The 18,863-nt window shown below is 38.3% G+C and overlaps 1 pseudogene; it reads right to left on the bottom strand.

The window, feature by feature from the left end:
- Positions 1 to 14,080: 14,080 nt before the first annotated feature.
- Positions 14,081 to 15,282, bottom strand: LOC102119982 (chloride intracellular channel protein 1 pseudogene; annotated as a pseudogene).
- Between the last annotated feature and the right edge of the window lie 3,581 nt (positions 15,283 to 18,863).

Raw genomic sequence — 18,863 nt, 5'->3', positions numbered from 1 at the left:
CCTAGAATTACGAGATTGAAACTACTGAAAATAATGAATTATCCTTTTTGTATATATCTAGATTTCATTTGTTAATATTTTATTAAAGATTTTTGTATCTTTGTTCAGGAGAGAGATTGCCTTCTAATTTTTTTTCCCTATAATGTCCTTGTCAGTTTGGTATCAAAGTTATGCTGGTTTCATAAAAAGTTATGAAAGGGTTCTCTCTTTTTCTGTTTTCAGAAGTGTATATGTCATATGAGAGAATTTTTTTAAATTTGGAAAAACTCAATGCTAAAACTGTTTGGGCTCTGGGTATTATATATAGGTTTCCAATAATTGATTCAATTTATTTGTTTGAGATAAGAATATTCAAATGTATAATTTCACTTTCTGCAAATTTTGGTAAATTGTATTATGTGATAATACAGGTCAATGAAATTATTTTTTGCATAAATTTTATAATATATTTCTAAAAAATTGTCCTAGGGTCTCTAGTGATTTCTACTTTTTTTTCTGATATTGATAATTTGCATTGTCACCTTTTTCTTTTTTATCATTCATGCTAATTAGTTATCAGTTTTATTAGTATGTTCAAAGAGCCAACTTTGGTTTTTCCCTATTGCAACTTTATTTTGTACTGTTAATTTCAAATGTATTATTTTCTTTTTGTATATATTTAATTTGCATTTTTTAAAAGATTCTATTCATTTATATTTCTTTCTGGTGCTTTCACTTAAGACTATACATTTCTCTTTGTTTAACTGTATTCACAAGGTTTAGTGTGTCATATGTAATTCTTAGTTTTCATTTGATTTAAAATATATTTTAACCATTAATGTGACTTATTCATAGACAGAAGTTTGGAAGCATATTGTTTAATTTCTAGTTTTAATTTCCACTTTCTGTGATTATGGAAATTTTCTATATCTGAACTGTCACCTATAGTAATTATTACCCATTTATGGCTACTGAACTCTTGATACATGATTGGTGCAACTGAAAAGCTGAATTTTTAATTTTCTTCTAAATTTTTAAAAATTAAATATAAATAGTTACATGTAGTTAATGGCTTCTCTCTTTGTCAGTATAGCTAGGGCTTTCAGCAGTCTAACTTCTACACTGATACACTGAAGAGTGTGTTTACTAGATTTAGAAAAAAAAAAAGACAAAAAACTGAGATTGGTGTTTTAAAATCTCTTGATCTGGGGGAGAATGCAAAGTACACTGTGGAGGCCAGATACAATTCTAATTTTAGAGTCAGAATGGGAATTAAGAGATCCCTGATTAAACCTTGACTACTCTCCTATGGAGTAGCTGATTTTGTGATCAATAATGATATAGTAAAATAATATCCATTGTGTTAGACAGCTGTGGTTACTTGATTTATAAACCTTAAGTATGATAATTTGATAAATGGAGGAATGAGAATTAAGTCTAGTATGACCTAAGAATGCACTGACAAAAACATCAAAGCCTTCCTTCAATTTTTGTATGTATTTTGTCCCTACCTTTCAAATTCAGCATTTAGAAGAGAGATCTTATTTCTCCTTGCTCCAGGTTGTAAATTTTCCTAGAGTAATATCTAGGGAAAAAAATAAATGAGAGAGGAACAGGAAGGACAAAGAAGAAGGAAAGGTTGAATTCAGTAAATAACTGGGTTTGCAATTAGAAACTATGACATATGGGCTGCATATAAATTAGAATTCAATTATCTTTTTGAGGAAACCATGATTACAATCCTCCTACCTTATAATTATCATTATACTCTTCTTTATTATTGGTTAAATATTTCAATGACTTATTATATCAGAGTTTCTGTAATGTTGAGTAAATAAATGATTTGCACTGATGTAGACCTTCAGTAGCTGAGAAAATATTATCTTTCACCGAACTGAAGGTGATTATAATTATTTCCAAGGAAAACTCATAAAATTATCACCTTCTTGAAAAGGAACTCTAGCAAGTCCTAAGTTTCAGAGAATAAAATCAAATCTTCCAGTTATAAAAATAAAAAGAAAAAATCCTCAGGGGCCCTGTGAACAATACTTTCCAAAAATAAGGCTCTTGTCTTTTGGTAACACATCAAAATTTCACCATAGAGTTGGTAACAGCACAGGGAAAAGGATGAAATAACTTTAAGAATACTTTAGAGCTTGGGGATAAAAAGTCCTTTCAGGATAAAAGTCCTTTAGGATATTGTCACATTGGTAGAATACCAACATTACCGTTCCTTTATGAAATGTCACCGTCAGAGAGATTAACTTTAGAAGTATAGGATCACAGAAATGTTTCTATTGATGTTGGCTACTTTGTTGAACTCCAAAAATGTGTCAAGAGTAACAAATCTATCTGACGTGTCCAGTCAAGGATCTGTTTTAAGCAGAAACCATGGCTTGCAGGACATTGTTACATTTTAATTTTGTTTTCCAACCACAAAAAGGAGTCTTTGTTTGCAGTCAAGATGAACACCTGTGTAATCCCTAAACGTTTACAGACATGTCTTTAAAAGTTCTATGGTACAGTTAAGATTTAATCTATCAAAGTGGTATAAATAATGCAGACATAGCCTTGGGTGCCAATTTTTCCCACAGTAGATAGAAAAACATAACAGTAAGAACTTCTTTGCTGATTTTCCTATAGCTCAAATAACACTGCCAAGAAGGGCAGAGGAGAGCAGTGTAATTCTAGAGATATAGCCTTGACGTTATTAATAATGTGCTAAAGTCTAGAAATTGAAAATATGGTCTGCAAAGCTAAAATTATGCAGAAGAAATAAGATTCAGATGGTTTCATGCTCAAAACCTTGGATCTCATTTTGAAATTTTTATAATTGAAAAGAAGTGGTTTTAAGAATGGTCAAGCTATTTTGTACCTAAGTACTGACCTTTCATATTCTTTCCATGTAATCTGAGGGCATTTCAGTGTTTATCCAATCTATAAAAACACTTCTGTTTTCATGAATGTGGAGATACAACCTAAATTTCAAACCAACCATTAATTAAATATGAAATCAGATGTGCAAAGCACTGTGTTGACTACTACAATGGATAGTGAGAAGTGTAACATGATTATGAGAGGTGAAGCTAGCTTGACTTCCTGGGTCAAGTGGAGACTTGGAGAACTTTTCTGTGTAGCTAGAGGACTATGAATGCACCAATCAGCACTCTGGGTCTAGCTAAAGGATTGTAAATGCACCAATCAGCACTCTGTAAAAACGCACCAATCAGCGCTTTGTGTCTAGCTAAAGGTTTGTAAATGCACCAATCAGCACTCTGTAAAAACGTACCAATCAGCGCTCTGTGTCTAGCTAAAGGATTGTAAATGCACCAGTCAGCACTCTGTGAGAAGGACCAATCAGCACTCTGTAAAAGCACACCAGTCAGCACTCTGTGTCTAGCTAAAGGTTTGCAAACACACCAATCAGCACTCTGTAAAAACAGACCAATCAGCACTCTGTGTCTAGCTAGAGGTTTGCAAACACACCAATCAGCACTCTGTAAAAACAGACCAATCAGCACTCTGTGTCTAGCTAGAGGTTTGCAAACACACCAGTCAGCGCTCTGTAAAAACAGACCAATCAGCACTCTGTGTCTAGCTAAAGGTTTGTAAACACAACAATCAGCACTCTGTAAAAACACACCAGTCAGTGCTCTGTGTGTAGCTAAAGGTTTGTAAGTGCACCAGTCAGCACTCTGTAAAAAAGGACTAATCAGCACTCTGTAAAGTGGACCAATCAGCAGGAAGTGGGTGGGGCCAAATAAGGGAATAAAAGCTGGCTCCTTGAGCCCGCAGTGGCAACCCGCTTGGGTCCCTTTCCACACTGTGGAAGCTTTGTTCTTTCGCTCTTCACAATAAATCTTGCTGCTGCTCACTCTTTGGGTCCTCGTTACCTTTAAGAGCTGTAACACTGGGAAAGTCTGCAGCTTCACTCCTGAAGTTGGCGCGACTATGAACCCACCGGAAGGAAGGAACTCCAGACACGTCTGAATACCTGGAAGGAACAAACTCCGGACACACCATCTTTAAGGCCTGTAACACTCACTGTGAGGGTCCTTGGCTTCAGTCTTGAAGTCATGGAGACCAAGAACCCACCAGAAGGAACTAATTCTGGACACAATTACACTTACACTTTAGGTTCTAATCCTAAAGATGATTAATATCTAGGAAGAAAGATAAGGAGAAAGTATTTGAATAGTAACTAAGATTCAAGGCAGGAGATTTGAAAGGGAAAGAAAACAATTGTTTTGGGTTGGGTTGTTCTAGAAAAATCTCCTTGGTGAAAGAAAACGTGAGATTTGATAAAGAAAAAGGTTAGTGCTTTTACAGTCATGTGTCTCATAATGACGTTTCGGTCAACAACAGACCACATATATGACAGTGGTCTGTAGGATTCTAATACTGTGTTTCTACTGTACTTTTTCTGTGTTCAGATACACAAATATTTATCATTGTGTTAAAATTGCCTGCAGTATTCAGTACAGCAACATGCTGTACAGGTTTGTAGCTTAGAAACAGTAGGCTGTATCACATAGCCTAGATGTGTAGTAGACTACACCATCTAGGTTTGTGGAAGTGATGTTCATATAATGATGAAGTTGCCTAACAATATGCCTCAAAAACATATCCCCATTGTTAGGTGATAGATTATTGTAGATGAGATGGCAGAGACATTCTCGACAGGAGCACTGATGCAGAGTTGGAGAAACCGAGCAACAGAAGATAGCCAATTTTAGCTAGAGGAATGGATTTATTAGCGGAATAGAGAAATTTCTTTGAAGATATTCACCGCCCCCCCACCCCCACCCCAAAGAGTGTAGAAGGGCTGTGTAGTAAATTTAAGACATTTAAAGGCCAGATGCGGTGACTTACGCCTGTAATCCCAGCACTTTGGGAGGCCGAGGCGGGCAGATCATGAGGTCAAGAGATTGAGATCATCTTGGCTAATATGGTGAAACCCCATCTCTACTAAAAATACAAAACATTAGCCAGGCATGGTGGTACGCACCTGTAGTCCCAGCTACTCAGGAGGCTGAGGCAGGCGAATCGCTTGAACCCGGGAGGCACAGGTTGCAGTGAGCCAAAATTGTGCCACTGCACTCCAGCCTGGGTGACAGAGCGAGACTCCGTCTCAAAATAATAATAATAATAATAATTAATTAAATAAGTCTTTGAAATGATCACCTTTACAGATAGAAACCAGCACAAATATTTATTGAATAAATAGATTATCACTGGATATTTATTATCAGTAAAGGTCCGTATAGAAACAAAAATAGGCTAACCTATAGCAGATACATTTACAGTAGAATTAGAGTCAAGGTGAGGAGCTAAAAGAAAATGCAACTGCTCCTTCTGTGGCTACACATGCAGGAGATGGAAATAAGATAGCAGTCCAATTCTCTTCTTGTAGAATGAAAAACCTTAAGTTTTCTTGAAATTCTCTTTTACCTAGTGCCTCCAAATTCCTGTTGCTTAGCACAGGATCTTCCCTTCTGAAGATAACCTTATCTTTCTTTCTTCTGTCTGGAGGACAGACATCTATGTTGCAGGTCACCTTCTGAAAAACTGTCTCTTGATTCCTCTCAGGTAATGTTAATTACCTCCTTTTTTGCACAAAGAAAGTAGGCACTGCTCTTGTTATATTGCACATTCCGAAGTACGACTCATTCTTTCAAATGTTTATGTCCCGTGCTTGAGTCTTTCTAAAAATTAATCTATTCTTGGCACAATATATACTTGCTGAATATTTATTGAATTAAAAGCTTTCCAGTAACATAATGCCAATAGCATAGGGGAAACTTACAAAACAAGTTATCCCTAGAAAATGAAAGATTAAAAAATGGCCAAAGGATTACTGGCCCTTTGATAATGGTTCCTTAGTATCTGCACAGAATAAAGAGGGAAGTGCCCATTCCAGCTTTACTTGGAAATTCTAGATTCAGCCATTTACTAAAATACTTTCATTTTATACATCTGTATTTCATAATGTGTAATATATAATGTATAGATCTATATTTCATATATCTATATGTATACACATGCATATATGTTCATATGTATACATTATGTGTATATATGCATGCATGTGTATTATATATAATACCGATTATCTCTCATTTTCTATACATATGCATTTTTAGTTGATAGGGGTATCTGTAAAAATGCTGTGCTTCTGCCAGCATGGCTCTCCAAACAGGTTCCACAGAAACAAATGAAATAATCAAAACAACCCCTGTTCCTCCTTCAGCCACACTCTTAGTTACCTGTTGAGTAATTTATTTTGCTGAGGATTTCAGAATCCTAAGATTTAGAAATGAACAATAAATAGATAATCTGTAGAACAAATCATACAATAAAGTTAATAATTTAAAACAAGAAAAATACCCAGAATATTTCTACTTAAAGATAAGCTTTTCATATCTTAGGGCATTTTACTTTGTTTTGTTTCACTCTGAAGATCCACAGCTGGATTTCAAAGGTTTGTGCACTCCACTGAAATCATGTGCTACATTTTGCAATGTGTAATTTTCCTTAGGAAATGTTTCTGGCCTTTGTTTTTGTAAAATTAAACTTTCAAGATCTATACCCTTCAAAATATTCTATTTTGTCCATTTAATGTGTTAGACAGTGGGATAAATATTTGATAATGATAGTAAATATAGTAATACTTTACATATAGATGATAATTTCAAATTATTCACTCTAAGAAGTAGGGTATTTTCAGTACTCATTTTGATAATGAAGAAATTGAAATTCAGATATCAAGCATCTTGCCTAAGTAAAGTGAGTTTTTACATGGTAGACAATGAAACCGTGTCTCCCATCTACAAATCTGCAGCTCATCTCAGTAGGCTTGTTCCTTGCCCCACCAGTCATGTGCTCTTCAGGAATTTCTCTTCCTCCATCTGTTTTCCTATACACATGAGCATGATCAGTTCTTGAACAGCTTGTCCAACTGCTCCCTGTCCCACTTCCTACCATGGTTCCAGGTCTTCTGAGCATAGAAGAAAAAACAGATCAACAGAATTGATATTTTGAGCTGGCAATCTGGAAGTCAGAATGGTCACACTTCATTGTTGGGTCACAGTGGTGGCACAGAGGAGTGCAAACATAATTATCAGAAAGAGCTTTGTACTGGAAATTTGGAGGCAGAGGTACAAGAAAAGGAGTGAACTTAGAATAAAGCAGGGAGGAGAAAGGCAAAGAGAGAGATGTCAGCTGGTGTCATGGACCTAGGCTCAAATAGAAAAGATTCCTTTTCAGCACTAGAATTGTAAAACCTTACTAATGCTGGGAGAGCCTGTTCCCAGTAGCTTTTAGTGACTGTCTCTATCAGTAACTGCTCTTTAAATCATCCTCCCTAGACAAAAGAAATGCATCAAAGGAAGGAGTAAAGAAGTTGAGGCCAAAACCGTCCACCTGACCTAACTCCCTAGGGAAATCTAAAGCATCTTAACTCTGCAGTGCCACCTTTGTACTGCATGGATTCTAGTCCATTGCATCTTTGCAAGGCAAAACCATCTTTATTATTTTTCTCACGCAAACCTGACATCCTTTGTCAGAGTGGGAACATGAGTGTTCCTTCCTCCTTCTTCGTCCTCTTCCTGGAAGCTTTCACCTGCCAAAACTAACAAAAGCTTTTGCAATGTAATTTAAGCCTGAAAGAGACAATACTGTGTTATGGTTCCTGAGGACCTGAGATGTATCTCATTCATTCTTTTTGTTTACATTAAGAAATTGAGGTCCAGAAATATCACATCACCTAATTGGAGGTACATGCCTTGGGCCTTTGGATCCCTAGCTCAGACATACCTGCTCTGTACTGTGAAATGTTCAGTACATACATTGTCAATAATATTGCTTAACTGACTGACAGAAAAGGAAGTTAGTCACTGCTACTTATTCTTGGTATTAAGTTCAATATATATATATTCTATTTATCCAGAAACTTATTGACATATAAATTCAGAACCCCTTGGTACTTATTTTTCATATCAGTACATATATGCACCAGATTAATCACATCAATATTTATTCCTACTTTGGACCATTTAGTTTTCTGTCTTACCAAGACAGGCATTGTGATTGGGCATATCCTAGGATACAAGCAGTTTCCACAGATCTGTAGATATTCCCCACCACTAAGGGAATAATACGCTTTGTAAACAAATGCTGTGTATGTCCATGAGGACATGGAAAAGCACTACAATGTACCTCATCAGGGTATCTCAACACTCCTGCCTGCTTAGTCTCAGAGTCCTAGGCATTGGTGGTGAAGAAAGGGTGGAGACAGGAGAGAGAATGGGCAGTGTTAAGTGATACCTGAATTGACCTGTAAAGTCAGAGTAGATTTCAAAGAAAAATTGCAAAGCCAGTGAAGTTTTTCTTTGGATTTTTTTTTTTCATTTCCAGATGACTATTTTAATCAATAAGAAAACTTCATGTCTGCTGAACTACTGGGGTGCTGATCCCAAATGGGCTTCTGGCTGACCTAAACCTCACTTTCTCTGGTGTATAGCATTGAAGAGAGAGCAAAGGTTTTACAGTCCTCTCAGGACTGCAAAACCTTTGCTCTGCCAAGATAACCAGCGCTGTTTCATTTAAGAACCTTTGGGAACAACATTTGTCCAGCATTGGGAGAGATGGCCCTCCCAGCATCAATTTCCCAATGATAGACATGGAACATAATTTGTATCTCTAAGACACTGAAATTTTGTATCCGTGTTTTACAAAATCTTAAGCATAAACTAGCCTTTCCTAACTAATACATTCTTCCCCCTTTTTTCCCCTCCTAGTAAAAAGTTAATGGACTTCTGTTTTTGGAACAAGAGATTAGATTAGCTGACCCATTGTCTTGGTCAGCTCAGGACACTATAGCAAAATACCATAGCATGGGTGGTTTAAACAACACATTTATTTCTCACAGTTCGGCAGACTGGAAGTCCAAGATCAAGATGCCAGAATATCTGGTTCCCGGTGAGAGCCTTTTTCCTGGCTTGTAGACAGCTGCAGGGGTGGGGTGAAGATCTTGTGTTCTTTATTTCCTTATAATGGCAGTAATCCCATCATGAGGGTCCCACTTTCAGGACCTAATCTAAACTCAATTGCCTCCCAAGAGCCCTACTTCCAAATACTATTACACTGGGAGACAGGGCTTCTATACATGAATTTTCTGGACACATTCAGTCCATAACACCCACATATTACAACTAGTAATACAGAGTGAACAGTGGCATTCTAACATCAATTTAGTTGGAGGCAAAGCAGTGCATCCTATTAAAAACAAACCTGGTGAAATTAGAGGGAAGAATGAGTGAGTGGTTCTTCCATTTAGAGGTGGCTGAGGGGCACCATGCATAAGAGAAATGATGTTAAGTGACATTTCCTAGATTGGCCTTTCATCCCAATCTACACTAGAAGAGCAAACCTGAAAATTTTCTTAACTTTCCTGAGCCTCAGTTTCCTCATCTGTTAAAAAAAATATATTTCTCATATTATTGTTAGGAGGATTAAATGAGATAACACATATAAAATACCTAGCACAGTGCTTGGAGATTAGCAATAAATTTAATAAATAGAACAATTACTTTTATATTTTTTAATGGTTTTTTAATCTCATCTCAATTCCTGTCTGATTACAGCCATGCATGCTTCAGCAGTGTAAAAATAATTATTTTCATTCATTTGAATGGCTTACCACTTTTGCCTAATGATGTGTAGCACAATAGTTGTTATACATATCATTAAATATGTGTCTGATTAATCTTGTTATAATTTTAATTGCAACATGAAATTCCTCTCATGCATACTCAGCCATCAAAGGATGTAGTTCATGAAACATGGCTGGCTACTGTCAACCTGAAAGAATTACAGGGAACATTGATCACATATAGTATATATCATAGACCTGAGAAGAGTGTCGCACAAAAGAAAGAAAACAAATTTAGAAGTCATGTACACCAAGAACTGAAAGCTTTACCCAACCACTGTAATTTATTCAATTTTATTCTAAGAGTTTTTCTCTGAAAAATGTGGCTAGTGATACGCACCATGTAGGCTCTTGTGAGGAATCGAGATATTTTATGTAAGATGATCAACAAGGACCTTGGAACACAATAGACGTTAATTATATTAGATATTACTACTTCCATACTATTGGACTTTAACTTGGAAGGGACTTCCAGAAGTCCATAGTATTAACCACCTCTGCTTCAAAGGCAAGATGTTGTCACTTCCCCCACTCTCATTTTCTACGAACACAGGGTATAAAACACCAGCGTGATTTGCCCAAGGTTAGGCAGCTTGCAAGTGAAGGAAGTAGAAGCTGAGCCAGCGATGGGTGCCCCACCTCTTCGTTTACTTCCTCCTTTCACTCAGCTCATGCCCGTGGCTGGCAAAACACCCCAAAGCACACATTCTTCTGGTGTTGAGTCAGTGGCATCCTGTGCCTTCCCAAAGAGAGGAAGCACATTTGAGTCAGGAGGAAATGGAATTGCCAAGTAGGAAAAGAAATCCGAGAACAGAGGACAGCCGACCTGTTCTGTGCTATAAATGTGGCAAAAAGCCACATTAAAATGATTCTGCAGACTCGGTAATCTTGAGAAAATTAAAGTGTGTCAGTATCTGAATCTACATTCCTCCTTCAGGAAGGAAACTAGAATGACTTCCTGTTAATAAGAGCCTGTCTTTATAAGGCCTAAACCCCAAGTTTCCCGGGAGACCTGGCCTTCCTTTTGGGTGTCATCCCTGAATACTTTCTCATTTAGGTCTCCTTCCCCTGAGTCTGCCTCAGTGTACAGATGGAGCAAGGAATCTGAGCTGTCCCAGATGCTGGCTGCACACTGTCACTGTGGTAGTGGCTGCTCATTCAAGGACCACATCTAACATGTGCAGTCCCATCTCAGAATGGGTAGCTGCTTTCTCAGAAAATTTAGTGCTGGTGCACAAACCTTGACTCAGAGCCCTATGAGACTGATAGAAAAGTCAGACTTGACTACTCGATTTCTTTCCTTTCTATTATCATTGTGACCTAGTCTTCTCTCTGAAGCCATGGGGACAGCGTGTTATGGTGGTTTGAACCTTGGTATAGTATCTCACTGGGAGGTGAGTCACTTTTCTTTTCAGATGTTCCAATAAAAGGGTCATTGCAAGGAAGAAATAAAAGACTATGGCTGAATAGACTAGATATACATTAGGTATGAGGAAAATGATAGTGTGCCTTTATTTGCTGCAAAATAAAAGCTAAGTCTAGAGAAAGAGAGCTATAATAAATATAAATATTTCTGATAATTTCAAATGGATAGGGGTAAAGATAGAGGAGAGTGCTACTTCCCCGTCATGTTGAATATCTCATTTTCTATAACTATAATTTAAAATTTATAATTTATGAAAAAAATAATTTAAAATAAAGTTAATATGGAGAAGCAGTGTGCCTTTAGAGAGTTTTATATATATATATACACACACACACACACACACACACACACTAGGTATTAATTCATTTCCATTTTAATTGAAATGACTTTTCATACATCAGGAAAACCTTTAATAAAGGAAGCAAAACTAGACGTTTGACATGACACTTTGTTGATGAATTTGGAATATTGAAGCAATTTGAGGATAAATATTTTTCTGGTTATGATAGAATCAAGTTATGATTTTTCTGGTGATGAACTTGTGGTTTGGAAGATTAAGAGCATTGTTGCCAGAGGAGTTGTTTTTTATCAGCTCGGGCAATTTTGTTGGGTTCTTCAGTAAGGTCCTGGCAAAAGCCAGTCTCTTGATTAAAGCTGAGAATCCCAAGATGCTCCATGAATTTTTTAAACCTAAATATGTTCATAATAACTAAACACATTGTATCTCAATGTCCTTCATAACAATTTTGGAGAAGTGGGGAAGCAGTTAACTTCTTTTTTTCTGCATTAAGTGTCAAAGAAGGGGAAAATGTGCTTTTATGTAGGTTCTATAAACGAAGTTCTGAAACATTTTCTAGAAGTCATATCATCTATACTACTAAGAGTTCAGTATGTTTTGTATACAATTTGTTTATATCAATACACCCACTTAAAACACCATTGATGCCACAAAGAGTTTGAAAAAAGTAACACTGTGGAAACGTTGGTGTGAGCCAGTATTGCCTGTTTGTATGGCTTGATGATTTCAAGCCTACTTGGCACATAAGCCATATGGGACTATTCCTGGGATGTGATTTCCATTTGGGCTCAGTCCTATGACTAGCTGATAAGGGCTACGGAAATGTATATGAGAGGAAAGTTGTAGCTGTTATACACTCATCTAGATAATCAAATGGAGGCACTTACGGATGAATAGCTACAATTTCTGTCTACCTTGAAAACTACTGAGGAAGATGAAATGGTCAGGGTCAATAAGTGGACCCATAGAGTTCAAACCTGTGTTGTTCAAGGGTCAACTGTATAGTACTTGCAGTTTTCTGGAAAATGTGTTAAGTTTCATGTTGAAAAAGTATGGTTGCTGCAAAACAATCCAGGTACAATTCTGACCATGTTCTCTTGTTTCTTTAAATTAAAGGAAGACGTTCACAAACTCTTCCCTTATCTCATAGCCCAATTTTCAGGAAGTCTAGAATTGTGCTCTTGTCTCATTTGCCCTCATTTTACCAATGAGGAGACAGTTTCATAGCATGAGAGGGATAACTACTGAGCTAGGTTAGCAAAAATTATTCACATAAGAGAAGGCCCTTGGGAACACTGACAGGATTGTTACCTAGTCCTTCTTTTCTTGGGTCATTATGAACTTTAAAAGGAAATCTATGTTCCATCTCTCTTGTTCGTGTTCTTAAGAGTGAAGCAAGAAGCTTTACTATTTAAAAAAATGCTGGAACAGGGCATACCTACTGTATGTCAGGCACTGAATTTGTGCTAAGGATACAGCTGTGAAAAAGACAAACATAATTTACATTCACAAATGCCACTGTGAAATGATAAGCGAACAAATAAGTGGTGAATGTGTAGGGGACTAGTTCTTCCATGGCAAAATTACTCCTATGGGAACTTATAGCAAAACAGTTAAAGTACAGTAAGGTTATCTTTTATAAAATTAACCTGAAGTAACTATAGAATTTTGGAGTTGTAGGCCAGGTGCCGTGGCTCATGCCTATAATCTGAGCACTTTGGGAGGCTGAAGCAGTAAGATCACCTGAGGTCAGGAGTTCGACACCAGCCTGGCCAACATGATGAATCCTCAGCTCCACTAAAAATACAAAAATTAGCCGAGCATGGTGATGTGCACCTATAATCCCAGATACTCAGGAGGCTGAGGCAGGAGAATCACTTGAACCTGGGAGACAGAGGTTTCAATGAGCCAAGATCATGCCATTGCACTCCAGCCTGGGCAACAAGAGTGAGACTCCATCTCAAAATAAATAAATAATAAATAAGGAAGAAGAAGAAGAAATTTGGAGTTATAGACCCCCTTTGTGAGAGGCTTTGGACAGATATAGACTCTCTGGCCTGTTTAGGAAAAGAAGGGACATCAGTTTCCTACTGCTTAACAAATGACTACAAACTTAATGGTTTCAAACATATTATCTTCAAGTTCTACAAGTTAGGAGTCTTATAGAACTAAAAGTATCAGCGGAACTATGTTCCCTCTGGAAGGTCTAGGGAGATTCTGTCCTTGCCTTTTCTAGCTTACAGAGCAAGCTTGTCCAACCCGCAGGGCACACGTGGCACAGGATGGCTTTGAATGCGGCCCAACACAAATATGTAAACTTTCTTCAAACGTTGAGATTTTTTTTTTTGCGATTTTTTTAAAGCTCTTCAGCTATCATTAGTGTTAGTATATTTGATGTGTGGCCCAAGACAATTCTTCTAATATGGTCCAGGGAAGCCAAAAAATTGGACACCCCTGTTCTAAAGGCTTCTGACCATCCTTGGCTCATGGCCACATCACTCAACTTCTGCTTCCAGTCTCACATCTTCTTTGCCTCTAACTCTCTTGCATCCCTCTTTCACCTGTAAGGACCTATATGATTACAGTGAGCCTGCCTATATAATATAATCCAGGATACTCATCTCAGCATTCTTTTTTTTTTTTTTTTTGGCGTAAAAACACTTGATTTTTATTCTGTATTTTATTACTGAAATATGTTGTCCTACCCATCCCACCCTACAATAAAAATCTCACTCAGTCCCCCCATTTCTTTCCCTCATCCCCTCTTCCACCACACCATCCCGGAACAAGTGATCCAGGATTACCTGACCACTGGCCATTTTGGAGTGTGTCCATTGGGTAGCAATGTGGAAACCACCAGGGCCTTTGTGAAGAAAATGGAGGGGGTTGAGGGAGTCCCAGGAGGGGCTTATTTGAGGGCCTTGGCCACTTGCTCATAGGCGAGCTCGATCTCCTCATCATCTGGACAGGTGGAAACGAATTCTTCCCGCGGGTAGGCATTGCTCAAATACCGACGCACTCCCCGGAAGGCCTCGGGGATGGTGAATCCCCGGTACTTCTTACACGCCACCTGTACTATGTGTAACTTTGGCAACAGGTTGCAGTCAGCCAGGGTGAGCTCGTTGCCATCCAGAAACTTCCTCTGAGAGACACCTTCATCTTCAGCACTGGTTTCATCCACTTCTTTTGGGAGGGGGGATGTTAAGTAATTGTCTAAAACCTTCAGGGCTTTCAGGAGTCCCTTCTCCAGATTATCATTGAGTGCTGGGTTTGAATTCTTGATGTAGGCAGAAAATTTGGCAAATATGTCCAGCCCAGCAGTGTTGGACTCAGGGTTCAGAGCCGCTAGCTTGGGGTACCTGGGAGGGCACAGCACTGCCTCCAGAAATTCCTCAATCTTGCTGGTGTCTGTGCACTTCAGTGCCATACAGCAGGAATGGGAGCTGCCCTCCTGGGCACAGCTTCTGCACTGTCTCAGTCCGCCTTTTGGTGTCAACGGTGGTAACATTGAAGGTGACTCCCTTGAGCCACAGTACCATGAACAGTCTCTGGGAGAACGGGCAGTTCCCAATCTTGGCCCCATCACTGCCAGCCTTCACGAACAATTCGACCTGCGGTTGTTCTTCAGCCATGGTTGCGTCGGGGACCAGGAAGTGCCCGTCGCTGGGGGAACTCGGAGGGGCTGGGGCCAGGGAAGGCGGGTCTCACACTCAGGGATTTTCTCCCCTAGACCCAGGGCTGTCCCTTCAGTGCAATATAAGCTCAATCAGACCCTATTTGCTCCCAAACTCGGCCTCCTCACCAGCCCAACGCACCCCACACCCAGCTCCTCCAGCTCGGTCCCCTCCCGGGCTGGATCAGAGAGCCTCAGCATTCTTAATCACATCTGTGAAGTAATTCTTTGCCATGTAAAGTAATAATGACGCATAAATTCTGGGGATTAGGAGGTAAATGTCTTTAGGGAGGAAATTCTGTCGCCTAGCACAGAACATAGAGTGAGAATTAAAAATGTTTCAATTTAACATCTGTTGGGGATGGAATGTTTCTGTAGCCCCCAAATTAATATGTTGAAATCTCAAACCTTAATATAATGGTGCTAAGAGGTGGGGTTTTGGCAGGTAATTAGGTCCTGAGGGGAGAGCCCTTATGAATGATTTCAGCACCCTTATAAAGGGGTTCACAGAGAACTCTCTCATCCTCTTCTCACCATGTGAAGATAAATGAGCAAACAGCCACCTGCAGCTCAAAAGAGAGCCCTCACCACAACCGAGCCATGCTGGTGCTCTGGTCTTGCACTTTCAGCCTCTAGAACTGTGAAAAATGATTTCTGTTTTTTATTAGCTACCCAGTCTATGGTGCTTTGTTATAACATCTCAACCTAAGACAATAATTAATTCAGGTCTTAATTATTTGAAATAGATAAATATAGATGGAAAGACATTTTAGGTTGAGTTGGAGGAAATTATCTTCACACTCATTACTGTCAGTTTGCATCAGGCTCTTTTACAGTCTACATCTGTGTTTAGACCTTGTTCTACTTACAGAATAAGCACGAGTCCTAGTGATTGCCCTTCAGATACCTTCAAAGGGCAGTTTAACTATAAATTGGAACCACTCTTCTTTTGGAATAAATCAATAAATATAGGGGGATCTCCTAATAATAGGGCACTAATTGCTGAAAGAACAGACCAAAAAATATTTAATATATTTCAGTCCTGTGCCAATTATGAGAATAAGTGAAAAGAGTATACACTCCAAAGCTATTGGTCAAAACATGATAAAGAAAATAAATGCTTACATAGTCTTCCAAATTAAAAGCTAATGTAAAGGTTGGATATTATATTTTCTGATATACATTATATTGTACATACCAGAGAAAGAGAATCAATAGGTGATATATATTAGAGATACATATATGCACACACACATACACACACACACACACACACACACATATATATGAGATTTAGAAAGAGACTTATTTTAAGGAATTGGCTTATTCTAAGGAGTTGTGGAGGCTGACAAATCTGAAATTCTTTGGCCAGACTAGCAGGATGAAAATTCAAGTAAGAGTGAGGTTGTAATCTTGAATCCAAAATCAGCAGGGCAGGCCAGCAGACTTGAAATTCAGGTGAGATTCCCATGTTGCAGTCTTGTGGCAGAAATCCTTCTTTGAGAAACCTCAGTCTTTGCTCTTATGGCCTTCAACTGATTGGATGAGGCCCACCCAAATTATGGAGGATAATTTGCCTTACTTAAAGTTAACTGACTGTAAATGTTAACTTACATCCACAAATGCCTTCACTGCAGTATCTAGACTAGTGTTTAACCAAATAACTGAGCACCATAGAACCTAGGCATGTTGATACATACAATTACCATCACAATGCCCAAGGCTGAGAGCAATATTCTTATTTCTTTGGTTGGGGCAGTGAGGACTTTTTTTGAGCAGAAGAGTCTTGAGAATTAGCAGTAATTCTCACTATTACCACTTATATTACTAAAGGCTGGCATTTAAATACAATAAAAGAAGTCAAAGATTTTTTAGAACTGAAAATTGGGGAAATATGAGATTTTGTTACTTATCATTGTATATAATTTCTAAGTAATGATTACTACTAGAACTACTTTATTGCACAGCCATCAATTCATGTAGAAGGACATGGGCATAAATCCCTGTGTTGATTAATTATTTTGGGAGCCTGGAATCACCTTGAATTAATCAGCCAGGTTACTTTAGAATATAATATATGACATTAATTTTATGATACTATGACAACTATGGAGAAACCAGCTGATTTGAAAATGGACCACCTATCACATTGATAAATAGAAACTGCCCAAATGCAGAGGAAATGTTGACTTAGAGAAATTTACAGATGTTGATGTTAATAAAAAATAGTTCCTTCATATTAAATATAACCAGATAATTTTTAAAAACTTGGAAAGATTAGGAGCTTAAATAAGTAAATGAAGCTGAGCTTAATGCAGAGAGATGTTTTACTAGTTCCCTTTTGAACTACTTTTTTAACTGAAAGAGAAAATAGACTTTTAAAAGTCACCAACATAATTACTTTAAAGATAACAACTGATGCTCATCTTTGTACCTGTTCAGGTACTATCTACTGGCATCATGCAGGAATGCTGGGCCACAGAACCAGGATTTCTATATAGAACCGTATGCACATATATATCCTATATGAGAGGATATTGGTGATGGAAAACATTTGATTTCAAGGTAATTGAGCCTGACTTTGTCTTCTGTATGGGTGTATGTGTGACAGAGAGAGAGTTATCTTAAGGAATTGTCTCACGTGCCTGGAGGCCTGGAAAATTCCAAGTCTTCAGAGTAGACTGGCAGCCTGGAGATCCAGGGAACAGTTGACTTTTGAGTTTAAAAGTAGTCTGCTGACAGGGCAGTCTGCATTCTCATAAGGCCTCCAACTGATTGGAAGAGGCCCATTTACTTTATGGAGGGCAGTCTGCTCCATTCAAAGGCCACAGAGTTAAATGTTAATCTCATCCAAAAAACACCCTCACACAAACATCTAGAAGCATGTTTGATTAAATATCTGAGAAATGTCTCCAGCCAAACTGACACATAAAATTAACCATCACAGATTCTTAACTGATTTAAGCTATGAGTTGGAATCACATGTATAATGGGAATACAAGTAAGAACAGAAGAAATGAATGGATAATATGAAGTTCTTCCAGATTGGATAGTCATGTTTTATTTCCCAAGAGCTCTTTAGACCTCATAAATGCAAGTACAACTCTAATATTAACTGTAATAAAAATGACTTTATAGAGAGAATACATTGGTGGAGTAGCAAGAAAAGGATGTCAGCTCAGGAGGAGACAAAAGGTAAGTCTTTTTAGCAAGTAAAACAGCCCTATTCATTTCCTCCCTTATGGGTGCCTCCTGTCCCTCCTCTGCACCACTGAACTCAGCTGCTCAGTAGCATGCAATGCTCAGCTCTCTACTTCTCTGCATGCCCCTTGTGCTCCTGACAGCAGAAGGGAAGGCTCTTGGAGAGACACTGCCAGCAAGATGCATTTCTAAGTTGGGAGTAGCTTACTACAACAGAGGCAGTGCTGAGCTCACCATCTGCAACGCCTACTTGTATTCCAGTCAGGTTTGTCTACCGAGTCTTCCTCACTCCCCGCTGTGCCATCAAACTGGCTGCAGTAAGAGATAAAGATACTTGTGTTTTTTCCACCACTGACCTATAATCAAGAACCATAACGATGAAGCATACTAATTCTAATCAGCAAAGGCCACTTGTTTACTCATTCGCCTTTTGCCTTTGTGATGTTCAACATGCATCTCCAATCAGTCAGAGATGGAATGTGGATTTGATTTGGAAGGACTCCAGGCTCCTGTGCATTCTGAGCAGAGGCACCTGACCCTACTGCTAGGCTGTTCTATGACTATGACAACTCTA

The sequence above is a fragment of the Macaca fascicularis genome, chromosome 12 (assembly GCF_037993035.2).
Source record: "Macaca fascicularis isolate 582-1 chromosome 12, T2T-MFA8v1.1".
NCBI lineage: Eukaryota > Metazoa > Chordata > Mammalia > Primates > Cercopithecidae > Macaca > Macaca fascicularis.
Note: the sequence above shows the minus strand (reverse complement) of the source record. Positions and strands in the feature narration are given on the sequence as shown.